The sequence below is a fragment of the Pan troglodytes genome, chromosome 16 (assembly GCF_028858775.2).
Source record: "Pan troglodytes isolate AG18354 chromosome 16, NHGRI_mPanTro3-v2.0_pri, whole genome shotgun sequence".
Taxonomy (NCBI): Eukaryota; Metazoa; Chordata; class Mammalia; order Primates; family Hominidae; genus Pan; species Pan troglodytes.
This window is the reverse complement of record NC_072414.2, coordinates 70,696,640-70,713,316: the sequence shown is the minus strand read 5'-3', so window position 1 is coordinate 70,713,316 and position 16,677 is coordinate 70,696,640. Positions and strand designations below refer to the sequence as shown.

Here is a 16,677-nt window from a genome sequence, read left to right as displayed (position 1 = left end):
TATGCTACATTGCATATTTTTTCCTCCCCCAGACTGGACCAGGGAATCTCTCCACTTCCTAGAGTATCCTGTCTCCATTGACAAAGCTGAACAGTATTAAAGATCCTGCTGCCTTTGTTAGGCAGATTTGGAAGGGAGGCCCAAGAGCAAGGGTGGAGAGGAAAAAGAGAGGGGAGTTTGTGGAACAGGAAGCCCCCTGGGGTCTGCGCATGGCTCCCAGCTGTTGAGGATGTTGTGGATGGGGAAGTGCTGATGGTGTCCCGAGGCAAGCCTAGCACCTGCACTGGGCCCAGAAGGTCTTGACTTTGGCCCCTTACCCACGTTCCAGAAGTGTTTACAAGCTGGTTTTGCTTTTCTTCTTTTCCTAAATAATCATTACTTGGTAGTTAGTTATTAACCTTTCTTTGGGAGAGAGACAGAGCTTTAAAACTGAAGAACATAATTTTCATTAAAATATCAAAAATGGAAAAAAGTTACTTTGTAAACAATTTGCTATACAAACCAAACGGCAGCTGTTGAGAATCTCAATAAAATGTTAAATGCATTTGCTGCTGTTAGAAGAAATACAGAAAAAAAATTTTAAATAAAGAAAAAAATGCATTTGCTGGCAGTGGTACCATTTTGCCCAAGGTTGGATTGCTGTGTCATCATACTGTGGTGGGGGTATATGTGGTGTATATGTGTGAAACTTTTCATCTCAGGATGGATCATAATGTGAGCTGCAGTTTTCCTTCCAAATAGGGCTACAAAGTAGTAAAACATGGGCTTGGAAGTGACAGACCTGAGTGAATCAGCCAAGCTTAAAGGAAATAATAAAAAATTATTAAAAACTAACTTTTAATAATCCTGAGGTTGGTTTTTGAAACGATACAATGATTTACTCTAAGCATCTGGTTACGATTTTCAATTAGTAATACGTACTGTCTCAACCCTTTTTTTTTTTTATGGAAACAGGTTTCACCCAGAAAACCCCAAAACAGTGCCTTTTTTTTTTTAAGACAGGGTGTCACTCTGTCGCCCAGGCTGCAGTGGAGTGGTGGATCTCAGCTCACTGCAGCCTCGACCTCCCACCTCAGCTTCCCGAGTAGCTGGGACCACAGGCACCACCGTGCCTGGCTAATTATTGTATTTTGTGTACAGATGGGGTTTTGCCATGTTGCCCAGGGTGGTCTCAAACTTCTAGGCTCAAGCCATTCACCCACTTCAGCCTCCCAAAGTGCTGTGTGTACAGGTGCGAGCCACTGTGCCCAACCTGCAGTGACTTTTTAAAACATAAGTTCAAGCATCTCTTCTTAACTCCTTTAATTGGAGGTATCTCTTCTCTCATTCTCCTCATCTTTGGTGTTCCCCCACAGTTCACTGCTGTCCGGATGTACAACATATATTTCAAAGTCAAGGCTGGGCTGGGTGCAGTGGCTCACGCCTATAATCGCAGCACTTTGGGAGTCCAAGGCAGGCAGATCGCTTGAGTTCAGGCAAGGTAAGGCAGGCTCCCAAGGCAGAGACTGAGGCTGACCCCTGCAGCCCCACTACTGCAGGGAGGAACACCAGGATAGGCAAGGGTCTTAACCTAGAAAGCTCCAGCAGTTCCTGGGCCCATCAAGACACCATTGAGGCTTGGCAGTGGTGGAACCCAGGAATGGTCTTTGAACCCACCACCTGGAAGGGGAGCCAAGGATAGTCCTGGCCCAAAGGCTCCCCTACTTGCAGGCAGTGGGCAGGCCCAGTGAGCGGACCCCAGGAGCCCAGACCATGAGCTTACCTGGCCAAAGACAGCAGCCAGCAACAAGACACCAAAGAGGGTGGGTAGAAAGATCTTCACATCGGGGTTGACTGCGGCCGGCACCAGGTTCCTCTGTACTTCTGGAACACACAGGCCTCTCCTTCCTATCCCTGAAGTGCCCCTGCCCCTACCCCAGCACCCTGAAGACCAGCCTAACATATGCATTTGTCCTGGGTCAGTCCCACTGTCCAAGCAACTGCAGTTTCTCACTAGAGAGCCAGGGCAGGGCAGGGTATAGGAGGGGTCCCTGGAAGATGCCACCCGGAATGCCCTGATGCCTAAAACGTTCCCCGTTGGGCCTTCTCAGGGAGGGAGGGTTAAGACAGCCTTGTTCTCTCCAACTACCTCCATCACCACTGGAGCCCTTACAGGCATCAGGGGAGAGAATTGGCTCACTGGAGCCAGGAACAGCATGGACACAGCCCTGGGGCTGAGGCTGAGTGGGCTCTGGGAGACCATCACTCTGTCTTTAAGCTTTGGTCTCCTGGCCCTCTACAAGCCAGGCTGTTTCAGGCTTTGCATTAGGACTTGCACAGAGACAGAGTTCAAACACAGCTGGTGGACACAGTGGGCTTTAGGGAGGTGGCACATACCTGGGGGTGGGGGCTGGGTAACAGGGAACGGAGGCCCTGGGGCTAGCATGGCCTGCCTGGAGGTGGCACAATGGGACCTGCACCACATGAGGACAGAGGGTCCACCTGGAAGACTGGACCAGCCAGATGGCCACCAAGCTGGATGGCCACCGCCAGAGCCTGCAGGACAGCAGAGGGGGCTGGGAAAGGACAGAGGATAACTGAGGGGCAGGGAATGTGGGTTCCTCCATACAGACACGAGTCTTCCCTAAGTGGATCTTCCCCGTGGGGGTGAGGGGGCATTCAAGACACACCTCCAGCCCACCTCAAACCATCTCAGGAGGCCACCACCAACTCACACTGACCAGTTGCATTGTCACAGTGACCCCAGAACAGCACAGCCCTGTCCTTCAGATAAATAAATGGAGAGAGTGACGCATATCACAGCCAGGAGCTGGGACTCAGACCCAGGTCCAGCTGCAGTGCTGCCTCGATGGCTCCGCCTGCACCTCCTCCGGGACTCAGTTCCTGCTAACAAGTGAACACTTGAGTACGGGTGAAATAGGTGCTATTACCCCTTCTGGCTGCTGGGGAAAGGGAAGCAAGGCACAGATGACTTGCCCAAGGCCAATGTATCATGGCTGGTTCAACCCCATCTGTCTCAGCCAGCACATCCCCATGGCAGAGGCTTTACTGTGATCCAAACCCCGAAGGTGGAACTCCTTCCACTGTCCCACCCAGGGCACAGAGCATGCAGCCCTATGTTTGGGGAGGTGACAGGGTGGGGAGGTGACAGTGTGGGAAACAATCCGGCTAGGCCAAGGCCTCATGGAGCCCAGGGTTCCCTAGGGCCAGGAGAGCACTGGAGCCCACGCCGACACCCATTGGAAACCTGGAATCCGCACCTGCCGGAGATCAGGAGAGGGGTTCGGCCTCTGATGCATCTGCAGCAAGGTGAGACAGGCACAGGTGGGCGCCCTGCTTCCAACCAGCATCAGGAGGGCAGGAAGCAGATCTCCTGCCTGACCTTCCTCTCCTGCCTCCCCCAAGCAGAGAAGAAGGGGCAGCCGCCCATCAGGCCGTTGCCTAGATTGAAGCCGCTGAAGCCAGGTCCCAACAGGTGAGTGTGACCCCTTGACTATCCCAGGCCTGGCCCAAGGCAGTCCTGTCTCTGGTGAGGACCTGGTAGACAGGAGATGTGATGTCCCCAATTGGCTCTATAAACCTCTTGAGGATAATCAAGGAAATGGGCAAGACCATCATGCTCAGCCAAGAACCTGGCAGGCATGAAGGGGAACAGGGGCAGGTAAAAGTCAGTTTGGGTTCAGGCCTGGCCCCTGGAAGGATGGTGGATGAAGGGCCAGCCACGGTGAAGGGGAATGGATGGCCATGGGCTGTGTGGCCAGGACTGTCAGCTCCTGCAGCCCCTGCAGAACATCCGCCCAGGCCTGGCTCTGCGCTCAGCCTTCTGCCTGGAGCCACAGGTGCCTGGACACCAGCCTCAAGTAGGGATGGTGGTAGGAAAGGCACTTGTGGCCACATGTGGGCACCTAAGCATGGGACAGAGGGGTATCATGCCCTAAAGAAACCATAGAGGCCAAGAGCTTAAGCATATGTGACACCATCAATAAATCCCCTTGTCCTGGGTCACATCAATTAAGTCAGAGCCTACCCTGACCCTGAAGCTGCAGCTCAGTCTGGTTGAGACTCACAAAGAGACGTTAGTGCTGGGCAGGGGGCCTGGCCCAGCCTGCGATGTCCAGCAAAGCTGTGGGCTGGACAAGAATCTCTGAAGATTAGTCCAGGACAAGGAGAGCTGCATCTGGGCAGGGAGTGGGGGCAATGCCCAGGGGGCAGGAGACCTGAGGACCTTTAGGTACGGTGCCAGGTCAGGACGTGCAGAAGAGAAGGTGGCATGGCAGCTGCCTGAGGCCAGGCTATAAACCTAGGGGCCACCCTGTCTACCCTAAACCATGCTGCCACCCAGATGCTATCCTTCAAATGTGAGGCTGGGCTGGGAGAGCCCCCAGACCCCTCATCCCTTTCGCCCCAAGCTGCTTCCCATCCCTCACCAGAAGGAAAGTGAACTCTTCTACGGGGCACAGCCTGCCAGGTTCTCTATCACCTGGTGGAAGGGGCAGGTGGGAGGGGGAGCTTCAGCTGGGTGAGAAAGAACCCAGGTCTCACTCTGTCCCTACCTGACAGGTGACCTCAGGCAAGATGCTTTCTTTGCCTGGGGCCAAGGAGAGTCACAGGGGAAGGGCCAGGTTAAGAGGGCTCCACCCTGGAGCTCAGAGCTACCCACAGAGAAAACCTCCCATCCTCCCAATTCTGCTCCCAGCTCACACTGCTGGGATAACATCCTCCCCATCAGAGAGGCTGTGGGAGGTAGAGGCTGACCCCTGCTCCTTCAGGCACCTCAGCGGGTTTGGGTCCGCCTTCATCATGATCAGGGAGTGGGTCCCTGGGATCACAAAGGTGAGGGGCAGCTTCTTGGGCTCCAGGTGCTCCAAGGTAGACCTTGCAGGGCACCAGAGCTAGAAGGGTGTTAGGGAGGCTGAGTGCAGTGTCTCAGGCCTGTAATCTCAACACTTTGAAAGGCTGAGGTGGGTGGATCACAAGGTCAGGAGATCAAGACCATCCTGGCTAACACAGTGAAACCCCATCTCTACTAAAACTACAAAAAATTAGCCGGGCATGGTGGCACTTGCCTGTAGTCCCAGCTCCTCGGGAGGCTGAGGCAGGAGAATCACTTGAACCCAGGAGGCAGAGGTTGAACAGGGCTAGGACCTGAGCTCTGCCTGGTCATGGTGACTCTGAGCCAGGTAACACTACGTTAGTCTCAGTCTGTCACTGTGTCTCACGGGGGATGTTAGCATTACCTTTGGAGTCAAAGTAGGTAAGCCAGGGTAACCAGAGGTCCCAGCAGGGACCAAGACCAAAGGGTGCAGGGGTTGGGCCTGTCCGGAAGGTCAGGCTGGATGAGGGGCTCCATGAAGCTGGGGCAGCTGAGGGCCTGCCCTTCAGGTTACAGGCATGTGGGTCCTGGTCTAGATCCTCATATGCCATCCAGAGACCCAACCCTAGGGACAATTCCTCCCAGGCTGGTAGCAGAGAGTCAATCCTTGTACTCACCCTACCAAAAGCTCTGAAATGAGGGGCCCTATGGGTGGGGGAAAGACTCTTCAGAAAAAGGTTCTCAGGGGCAGGGAAGGTTTGAGCTGGGCCTTAGGGCAGCCAGAGAGGTAGGTGACAGGTCCCCTCACAAAGCCTGCCAAACAATGCAGGAGGAACACAGGTGTAGTGGTGGGAATGTTCTGGAAGACAGCAGGAAATCTCCCACTCACTGATGGGGCTGAGTGAGGTCAGGTCCACACACCAGTAGGTGGTGGCATCCACACACTGGTACACTTTGTTTCTTGTTTTAGAGACAGGGTCTTGCTCTGTTGCCCAGGCTGGAGTGTGGTGGTGCAATCATAGCTCACTGCAGCCCTGACCTCCTGGGTTCATGTGATCTTCCCACCTCAGCCATCTGAGTAGCTGGGACTACAGGCACATGCCACCATGCCTAATTTTATTTTTTTAGAGACAGGGTCTGGCAATGTTGCCCAGGCTGGTCTCAAGCGATCTTTCCACTTCAGCCTCCCAAAACACTGAGACTACAAGAACAAGCCAGCACTCCTGGTCATGCTGGTGGATTTTGGCTGCCATGGTGCACAGGAGGTATGAGCTGGGGGGCAGAATCTGCTCCTGGAACTCTACCCAGGCCTGCACCCAGACTGACTCCTGGGCTGCAGGGAGCAGGTGTGGAGAGAACGCAGCAAGCAGAGCGGGCTAGCCCATGATGGAGACCCAGGCTGGGACTAGGAGAGATAGGGCTCCAACCCTCGGGCTAGTGGCCCTGCCCAACCCCATGGGGCCAAGATGACTTCCTAGGAAGCCAGGCATGGAAGCCAGCATGCCCCTGAACTGAAGACGGAAGACTCTGATGAGAGGGAGGGGGAGGCCTCTGACATAGTTTGGATACTTGTCCCATCCACATCTCGTGTTGAAATGTGATCCCCAATGCTGGAGATGGGGCCTATAATGTGAGGTGTTTGGGTCATGGTGGGGGATCCCTCATGAATGGCTTAGTGCCCTCCCCATGGTAATGAGTGAGTTTTCTTATTTTTTATTTTTTATTTTTTTATTTTTTGAGGCAGAGTCTCGCTCATAGCCCAGGCTGGAGTGCAGTGGCATGATCTTGGCTCACTGCAACCTCCACCTCCCAGGTTCGAGTGATTCAATGAGTGAGTTTTCTATTAGTTCACAGGAGAGCTTGATGTCTCCTCTGTCTTGCTTCTTCTCTCACCATGCGACACGTCTGCTCCCTCTTTGCCTCCCACCAGAAGTAAAAGCTTCCTGAGGCTTCACCAGAAGCCTAGCAGATGCTTGTACAGCCTGCAGAACTGTGAGGCAAATAAATCTCTTGCATAAATCACCCAGTCTCAGGGCCAGGAGCAGTGGCTCACGCCTGTAATTCCAACATTTTGGGAGGCCGAGGTGGGTGAATCACTTGAGGTCAGGAGTTCAAGACCAGCCTGGCCAACCTGGTGAAACTCGGTCAACTAAAAATACAAAATTTAGGCAGGCATGGTGGTGCATGCCTGTAATCCAAGCTACTTGGGAGGCTGAGGCATGAAAATTGCTTGAACTGGGAGGCAGAGGTTGCAGTGAGCTGATCACACCATTGCCCTCTAGCTTGGGCCACAAGAGTGAAACTCCATCTCAAAACCCTGTCTCTACTAAAGATACAACAAATTAGCCAGGCATGGTGGTGCATGGCTATAATTCCAGCTACTCAGGAGGCTGAGGCAGGACAGTAGCCTGAACCCAGGAGGCAGAGGTTGCAGTGTCCTGAGATGGTGCCACTGTACTCCAGCCTGGGTGACAGAGCTAGACTTCATCTCAAAAATAAATAAATAAATAACCCAGTCTCAGGTATTCCTCTAGAGCAACGCGAAGTGGACTAATGCAGTGTCCACTGGACCTGACACTCAGGGAACGGCTGGTCTTGACTCTGCCATTAACAGTCAGACTATGACAGAGTTGTTCCCCTGCTCTGCCTCAGTTTGTCCTCTCTCAGCTGAGCAGGGCAGGGATAATTGCTTCTCATGTGGGCCACAGGACAAAACAAAGCCCTGAGTCCCACAGGAAGGTAGGTGGGCTATGTCCAAAGGAAGACAGACCTGGGGCAGAATTTTATGTTCCCAGGGTGGCAGAGGGACATGGAGAAGACGCCTCCTTTGTGGGCAAAGGAGAAGGGAAGATGAGCAGAGAGGTGCCAGGCACCCGCCTCGCCCCCACCTCCCCCACCCCACACCAGGCCCATTCCCACTCAGCCCCCAACTCAGGCTGCACCATTCCCCTTACGGTCAGCGTGACTTCCCGGCCAAGCTGACAGAAGCTGACAGCTTGGATTCATCAGAGACAGCACGTAGCGTAGATGATGTGCAGGACGGAAGTGGAGAGGGGACATGGGAGCCGTGGTGTCAGGTCTGGGGCTGCCAACATGATACCTGCCCTGGCTGGTCCACCCTGCCAGATGTGGCCTCTAATTCTAAGGTCTCCAAGTTCCAGGCCAGGACTGGAGCCAGACTCCCCTTGGGGACAGGCGACACAGTCCACATAGACATCACCTGGGTTTTGGGCAAAGCCAGCTGGACAAATGAATGAAAGGGGCCCTGCTGGAGGGTAAAACTGGGCCTGGACTACTCAGTCCTGCCTCTGGGACAGCACGGTCCCATCCTTCCAGTCAGACTCCTGAGCTGGAAGCCCACCCAGCCAGGGAGTGGGGAAGGGGTGGCCTGCAGTCTCCCTTGAGTCTGTAGCCCCTCCCACCCACGGGAGCTCCATAAAAAAAGATGCAGAAACACCACGTGCTCCTCCCAGCTGCTGGCTGCTTCCTGGCATGGCCTCCAGGACCCTGGATGAATCAAGACGGGGCTGCCAGCAGCTGGGGGCAGGGGGAAGCTGGGTCCCCAGGGTGGATGCCTAGCAGGAACATGCAGGAGTTGCGAGTGATGGGCCCTCAGGGCTGAGCTCCTTCTGCCCAGGGGACCTTGGTGACACACCTGCTGCTGAGCTCAGCCCAAGGAGTAAGGGCCTGGTGCCAAGTAGCCTCTCTGCTTGCGAAGACAGTCCTGGGATCGTTACCCCTCTGCCCAGGGCTCAAGTATCCAGGCTGGGGAAGGGCCAGCAGTCAGAAAGAAGGAGGCCATGCGTGTGGGTCCCCTAGCAGTCAGGGGCCTTGGTGGACCAAGCCCCTATGAGGGGGATGAGGGGGAAGGGAGACTGAGCTGTACCCCCTACCCTGAGATCTGTGGTACCAGGCTCCAGAGGGGGCCCCGGGGGGAGACCAGCATGACAGGAACCGCTACGATGCCTCTGGGCACCTACTCTGCAGGGCTGGGCCAGCCTGAGATTGGCAGCAGAGGGGTGGGCCAGGCACCACCAGGAATGAAGCTTCGTTTGCTAGAGCTGTGACCCTCTTCATCCTCTCCTGACCCCCAGCTGACCCTCGTCCTCAGATCTCTGCAGAACTTTGACCAAGTGGTGGTGGAGGAATTCCGGTGGGTCCAGGGTGGCCCTGGGTGACCCAGGGGTCAGAACAGCATTGTGGGGTTGAGGACAGGAGGCTGGAAGACATGACCTCCCTTAGTCCCGCAAGGCTGCACAGTCCCCTGAAGTCTGTGATAATCCTCTCAGCAGGCCGGACCCACTGACCGCCAGAGTGGGTGCCACCTTCTTCAGGGTGGCGCCAGCCCAGGCCGTCGTGTGGGACTGTGCACGCCAGGGTCTGCACACCCTGTGGGAGGCAGAGGGCCTCTTGGTAGACACGGTCATCACCTCCTTCCCTCTGCAGGCCCGCCTCCCTCTGTCCCTCTGCCTCCTCCCTTGGGCTCGCTGCCTCCACATGCCCTGATCTGAAGCCTGCCTCCCCTCCTCATGGAGCCCTCCAGGGTGCTCCTAGTCCCAGCTCTCTGGTCCCGCAGCAGCTTCTGGGCCCAGATTCTGTCTTCTTAGAAGTCTGGGAGGCAAAGCCCCACCAGGCCATGGCCTTCTTGCTCTGCTCTAGGCACTCCCAGCCCGAAAGCCTCCAGCCTGCTGGATGCCTTTATCTCCAGCTATGCTGTGGCTCTCCTCATCCTGGGCCTCCTGCTCGTCACAGTTGCCCTTGTCCTGGTGAGTGTCTGGCTGGGCCAGCTCTCCTTCCTGAGTCGCAGGCTGAACCTTTGACGCCTTGAACCTTTGAGCCAAGCTGAGGGGTGAGCGGGCCCCTTTACACCCTTGATTCCCCCATCCAAGCTCAGCATCTCCTCATCCTCCAGCTGGGGCCGTGGGATTTGGGGCCAGAGGGTTGGGCCTGATCCCAGTGTCCCCGCCCTTCTTGTCAAAGTGCTAAACTTGAGGGCATGCCTTGGGTGCTGACTTTCCCAGGAACTCACAGCCAGAGAGGGCCAGGCACCAGCCTGAGGTCACACAGCCATGGGCTTCTTCCCTCCTAGACCCACAAGGATTGGACTTGCAGGGCTGGGACAAATGTGGGGTGGGAGAAAACAATGACTTGTCCACCCACGCAGGGAGCCCCACTCCCATCCCCAAGGTGCATAAAGTTGAGGAACACCCCTGCTCCCACGTCCATGCTCACTGCGTCCCTGCTCCAAGTGCTTGGCACTCACACCAGCCTCCTGTCCTCCATGCCACAGGTATCGGTCTCATTTACAGAGGGGGAAATGGTGGCCAAAAGCCTCCCCCAGCACACACAGCTAGACCACACAGAGATCTTAGGTGCAGCTGAGGGGTCCACAGTCTCTGCTGTCCCTTCTGCCACTCGTGCTGCCAGGGACCATGCTTTGGAGAGGGAGGAATGAGAGTGAGCTGGGTGCTCACACATGGGGCACAGGGGACTAAGGAAGGGTCAGCCAGGAGGAAAGGGCAAGGTCTGATCCTGTACGTACACATCACAGAGCGCGCGGAGTCAGGAGACTGAGGGCCACGTCCCGGCTCTGCGGCTGCTCGGTATGTGACCATGGTTAGGTCATCTCCCTGGACTCTCCATGCACTTTGTGTGCTGCGTGCACCTTCTAGAATGAGCCTGGACCCTGGCTGGCCTCATACTTACTGCATAGGCTGCAGACCCGCAAGTGCTTCTGCAAGGGGCTTTGCTTCTCCTCATAACAGCAGCACAGGCTGGCCGCGTGCTCTGGGGGTAGAATGGAGAAGCTCTGGAGGTAGCAGGTGGGGGCTGGGCTTGGGTTTCTGGCCCAGACAGGGAAGGGTACACCTCAGGTTCACAGGGCCTGGCCCGCTCTCTAGCAGACCTTGGCCCACAGACTGTCCAGCTGCCCAACCACAACCCGTACCTTTGGGCAGCCCCAGCTGCTGCAGTTCACTGGCCAAGGATTCGCCATCGACACTGTGCTTGGCAGCACTGGAGAGCATGAAACTCAGCACTGCCACTGTGGCCTTCACATCGCCTGACCCTGAGGGACCCATGGCTGGGACAGGGGGTGTCACTGTGGCCCCAGCCACCTCCCAGTTGCCCTATTAACTTCAGCTCAAGGCCCCAAGGCTTCCTAAGGGTTGTGGGCACTGCTACTGCTCCATCAGGAGCTGGCAGAGGACAGGAAGGTGGGACTGTCAATGTCTTTCTTTCCCTCATGCTCCTCCACTAGGGAAGGCAGGTTAAGGATGCTGCTGGGAGGGGTGCGGGGACCCTCTGTACCAGGCACCAGGCCAAGGTCCCAGGGTTGCCTGGGGCCTGTGGACTCAGTGGGGTACTCACCAAACTTAGCGTCAACTGTGAGCTTCAGGATCTTCTCATACTATGGGGAAAGGAGACCTTCAGCGGGTGCCAGGCCCCTGCTCACCAGCCCCTCACCTACAGCCTGGATCCTGCAATAAGGAACAGACCGGCTGGAAAGAAGTATGGGAGGTGCCCAGAGAGGTTGCGAGGCCAGATCACCCGTCTCCCTGGGCCTAGTGCAGTTTCAGGGCAGGAGGGGTCATAAGGGCATGGGACAATGGGGTGCTGGTTCTTGTTCTCACATTAATCCCCTGTCCCAGCAGCTCTTTAGTACCTGGCTGCAGAGCAGCTGCAACTTCACAGAGGACTGGAAGGGAAGTCCTTACATCAGCCAGGCTGGCAAACCTCACCCCTCCTTCCTGGGGACTGGCTCAGAGCAGGCCAGCCACTGATCAAGGTCACAAAGCATGGTAGCACAGGCTGAGAGCACTGAGGCCCTAGCCCCAGAGAAACCTCACCATCATCTACACCCACAATCCCCACCCCCAACACCCCTCCTCCACTCAGACTACACCCTGTGCACTCAACCATCTTGGCCAGCGTGCTGATCTCTGCCAGCACCCAGTCGGGACAGTCCAGATCACCACAGAACCAGAACCTCTGCAAGGGAGGGAGGCAGGTAATCAGGCTGGAGGGAAGGCTGAGGTGTGGCCGGGATCCGTGTGTCTCCCACACTGCTGCCCAGCAAGGACCCCTGGTCCCCATCATAGATGGACACCCTCTGGCCATTTGTTCTCCCCTGTCACCAGGCTGTTGAGGAAACTCTCTCCCTGACCCACCCTGCCACCAAACCCTGCTCTTTGGTCTACTCCAGGCATTCATCTGCTCAGCAAACATCAATTGAGCATCTTTCTTTGTGCTAGCTCCCACTCTAAGAGCTGGGGGTACAGCAGGAGATAAAACAAAGTCCTGTGCCTCACACAGATGAGTGACCTCTCTCCCCTCTTCCCCATACCCACACAAGTCCAGCCACTCCAGCTTCCCTGCTGCTGCTTGGGGACACCAGCCTCGCTCCCACCTCCATGCCTGCTGCACTCTCTACGTGGCTTGCTATCCTTTATTTCATTCCACTCTCTGCTCAAGTGACACCTCATCAGACCAGCCCCTCTTTTTTTTTTTTTTTTTTTGAAAGATGGAGTCTTGCTCTGTTGCCCAGGCTGGAGTGCAATGGCACAATCTTGGCTCACTGCAACCTCCACCTCCCAGCTTCAGGCAGTTCTCCTGCCTCAGCCTCCCAAGTAGCTGAGATTACAGGCATGCGCCACCACACCCGGCTTTTTTGTATTTTTAGTAGAGACAGGGTTTCACCCCGTTGGCCATGCTGGTCTCGAACTCCTGACCTCAGGTCATCTGCACACTTCAGCCCCTCAAAGTGCTGGGATTACAGGCGTGAGCCACTGCACCGAGCCAGGCCCGCCCTTCTTGATCATACTTCCTAAAATAGCCCCTCACACAAGGAAATTTTGGGGGCCAGTGGATATTTCATTATCTTGATTGTGGTGATCCAACAGTCAGGAAGATTTGGTCTTTACTTGTCCAGCCTCATCCTTCCCTAACCTGCAGATAATACTCTCCCAGCTATGGGAAATGCATTCATTCCTGGGGAGTCATGCTCTCTCTAACCTGAAGTCTCTGCACATGCTGTTCCCTGTCTGAAGACACACGCCTCCCACCCTTGCCTCCCAACCCCTGGTACACAAACTGTACTTCAGCCAGCCAGCTCCTGCCATCCGCCTTTAAGGTTGAAGGCACCCTCAGGAAGCCCCCTTAGCACTACACACAAGGCGCAGTTAGGTCTCTGCCCCTGGAGCCTTGACTATGACTCCAATTCAAGCCTCCGATTTCCCCTTCCCTCGGCAGCTCAGGTCCTCCCAGTGCCCAGCACACTTCATGGTATAGACTAGGCGCTTAGAACGTAGGGATGGATGGACTGGATGGATGGATGGATAAGTCTCAACCCCAAAACTACTACTTTCTGGCTCTGGAAAGAGCGAAGGGGCTTCCTAACAGTGTGGAAGTGTGATCCTGATTCTAAGCGCGTTCTTGTTTAAGTCCCACAGCAGGGCTGGGGAAGGGAGTGTCCTTGGGAGGTCCTCTTGTGGCTGGGGAAGACCCGAAAGGACTCCCAGCTCCAGACAAGCCCTAGTTCCTGCCCCGGGAGGTAGGGGCCCTTCCTTTCCCCAGGGAAGCACGGGGACTCTAAGCCGGCCGGCCTGCGCTGTCTTACCCGCCCCCCACCCCCGCCCCTGTCTCGGGAGCGGAGTAGCGGTGGACTTTTCTCACGCCCGCACACACTGTTTGCGGAGAGGCCAGGGCAGACAACCTCCACCCGTTTCCGGAGCCACTGGCGCCCCCTCATTCCCGCTCCAGCAGCCCATGCCTCGCTTCACCCCTGGTGCCTCATCATCGCGCCAGGAAGCCAGGGCCCGGGGATTTCTTTTTCCGGTCCGACGGGGTCAACTGAGTCGACGATCACTTGACTTGGACTAACGGCCTCTGGGAGGGCGGGGCCTGCTCGAGTGAGGCCGGGAGCGGACCGCAGCCCAATCGAGGGGCCGGGGGCGAAATGCTGGCGTCTCCTCCTCCGTCTCCCAGAATCGTTCCCTGGAAAAAAAACAGCGCCCACCATCAGTTTAACTGAGGACCGAATTAAGGCATTAGGAAGGACAGTGGAAGTTATTTCATTTGTTTAACTTAAGGGGGTAGGATCCTGGGAGCCAGGGGGATTCAGGTCATTGCCATGTTTTTCACTGTTAAGCGAATAGCATTATACACAGCTGCGGGGTGTGGCAAAAGACATTTTAAAAACTATTGAAGTCTACTACACATACAGAAAATTGTACCTATTATAAATATAAAGCTTAATAAGTTTTCATCAACTGTGCACCTCACATAACCAGCACCCAGATAAGGAAATAACCAGATAACTTCTTCAAGCGCATGGGTATTTTATTTCATTTTGATGAATCGTCTAGGTGCCTAACAAAAAGGGCTGTCATAATTACTTGCTCAGGAAAACTCCCTACAGCTTCAACATCAACAGATGCTTAATTTTTGCCAATCTGATGGGGAAAAAAATCGGTTGCTTAGATTGCAGTGGTAGTCTGCTTACTGGTAGCTTTGAGCTAATGGTAGTCTAGAACAGCTAAGTTTCCGACATTGACTTGCAGAGGCAAAAACAAAAAGACAAAACAACAACAAAAATACATCAGAGAATAAACTAATAACCAAAGAAGAAACTGAAGACAGTCATCCCTTAGTAACTTCAGGATATTGGTTCCAGGACCCCAGAGATACCAAAATTCACTGATGCTCAAGTCCCTGATATAATATGGCATAGTATTTGCATATAACCTATGCACATCCTTCCGTATACTTTAAATCATCTCTAGATTACTATAATACCTAATACAACGTAAGTGCTTTGTAAGTACCTGTTATAAAGTATTTATAACTTTTTGCTTTTTATTGTTTTACTTTTTCCAAATATTTTTGATGCACAGTTGGTTAAATCCAAGGATCTTGAACCCGAGGATACAGAGGGCTGACCGTAGTTTGAACTCCCTCCTCAATTCCATGCCTATCCCATGCACCAGGTGCAGCTGGTTTTATTGCTGCAGGCTTTCAAGTTTTCAAAAGACAGAGCTCATGACAAGTAAACTGCTCTATAGAATAGAAAGAAATGGAAAGTGTCCCAATTCATGGTAAAATTGAGCTCATCTCTGAAGAGTTCTTTTACAGATCATAAGCGCTAGCCTGTTGAAAACCACAGTATGTTAAGTTACTAGACTATCCTATACCATGTCAAAGAAAAACTTTAAGAACATAAGACCTGTAATCATAGCACTTTGGGAGGCCAAGGCCGGTGGGTCGCTTGAGCCCACAAGTTCTAGACCAGCTTGGGCAACATAGGGAGACCCCGGTCTCTACAAAAAATTAGCTGCTTCTGCTGGTGCACACGTGTCGTCGCAGCTACCTAAGAGGCTGAGGTGGGGGGATCTCTTGAGCATGGGAGGTGGAGGCTGCAGTGAGCCATGATGTCGCCACTGTACTCCATCTAGCCTGAGCAACAGAAGGAGACCATCTCAGAAAAAAGAAAAAAAAATGGCTGGGCGCTGTGGCTCATGCCTGTAATCCTAGCACTTTGGGAGGCTGAGGCAGGCAGATCACTTGAGGTCAGGAGTTGGAGACCAGCCTGGCCAACATGGCAAAACCTGTCTCTACTAAAAAAAAAAAAAAAAAAAAAAATGAATTGGGCATGGTGGCGGGTGCCTGTAATCCCAGCTACTCGGGAGGCTGAGGCACGAGAATCGCTTGAACCCGGGAGATGGAGGCTGCAGTCAGCCGAGATTGCACCGCTGCATTTCAGTCAGCTTGAGCAACAGGGTGAGACTCCGTCTCAAAAAAAAAATAAAGGTAAGAATGGTTCAACTTTTACTTCATCCTATCAATAGGTTAAAGAAGAGTAAAATGGACAGATTTGGAAAACCATTTTTTATTTAAACAGAGAAAATTAGGAACAGATGAAAACTGTCTTAAGAGTATTTGAGAAACAAAACAGCAAATTTAACATCAGACAAAATATCTAAATTGAGAAATAAAGTTAAAAGGTGGATGGTGCGCCCTTTTAATGTTATACGGGAGCATTGTTTCATAGATACTTGTTTTACTATTAAAGATTGACTATTTAGAGCCGTGGTCCTCACACATTAGAGTGCATCATCATCCCCTGCAGGGCTTGTGAAACCGGCTGCTGGGCCTCACACCAGAGTTTCTAACTCAGTAGGACTGAGGTGGGGCCTAAGCATTGCATGTCTATGTTCCCAGGTGATGCTGATGCTTCCAATTTGAGACCATGCTTTGAAAAGCACTAGTGCAGGGAAATATACTACAGAATATGTTATGAATATACTGGAGAATATGTATATATGTTAGCTTACAGATTTCTGTCCAGTAGAAAAGATAACTCCCAAAGATGACGTTTTTATTTCCCAATATGATTTTCTTTTTAAGTCAGAATCTTGCTCTGTCACCCAGGCTGGAGTGCAGTGGCATGATCTCGGCTCACTGCAGCCTCCACCTCCCAGGTTCAAGTGATTCTCCTGCCTCAGCCTCCCAAGTAGCTGGGACTACAAGCACCCAGCACCGTGCCTGGCTAATTTTTGTATTTTTAGTAGAGACAGGGTTTCACCATGTTGGCCAGGCTGGTCTTGAACTCCTGACCTCAAGTGATCCACCCACCTTAGCCTCCCAAAGTGCTAGGATTACAGGCGTGAGCCACCATGCCCAGCCTCCCTATAGGATATTAACAAGTTTTGTCTCTATCTCAGAATGCATTTCGGAATGCCCTTCCTGGAGCACTACAGACACTGTCTCTCAAAACACTCCTCTAACTAGCTTCACTGTGTTGCTGACTCCCTTGTAAATTAAAGAAAATATCTTATAGATATTCCTTCATTATCTGTATGAAAGTC

General features: G+C 53.6%; 1 non-coding gene across 1 annotated transcript; it reads right to left on the bottom strand.

Moving 5' to 3' along the window:
* Positions 1-5,990: 5,990 nt before the first annotated feature.
* On the bottom strand, positions 5,991-15,598 carry LOC741080 (uncharacterized). Its single transcript, XR_008539362.2, has 3 exons — positions 13,594-15,598; positions 10,761-11,292; positions 5,991-10,600 (listed from the first exon to the last, which is right to left on the bottom strand). It is a non-coding gene; the product is annotated as an uncharacterized LOC741080 (transcript).
* Between the last annotated feature and the right edge of the window lie 1,079 nt (positions 15,599-16,677).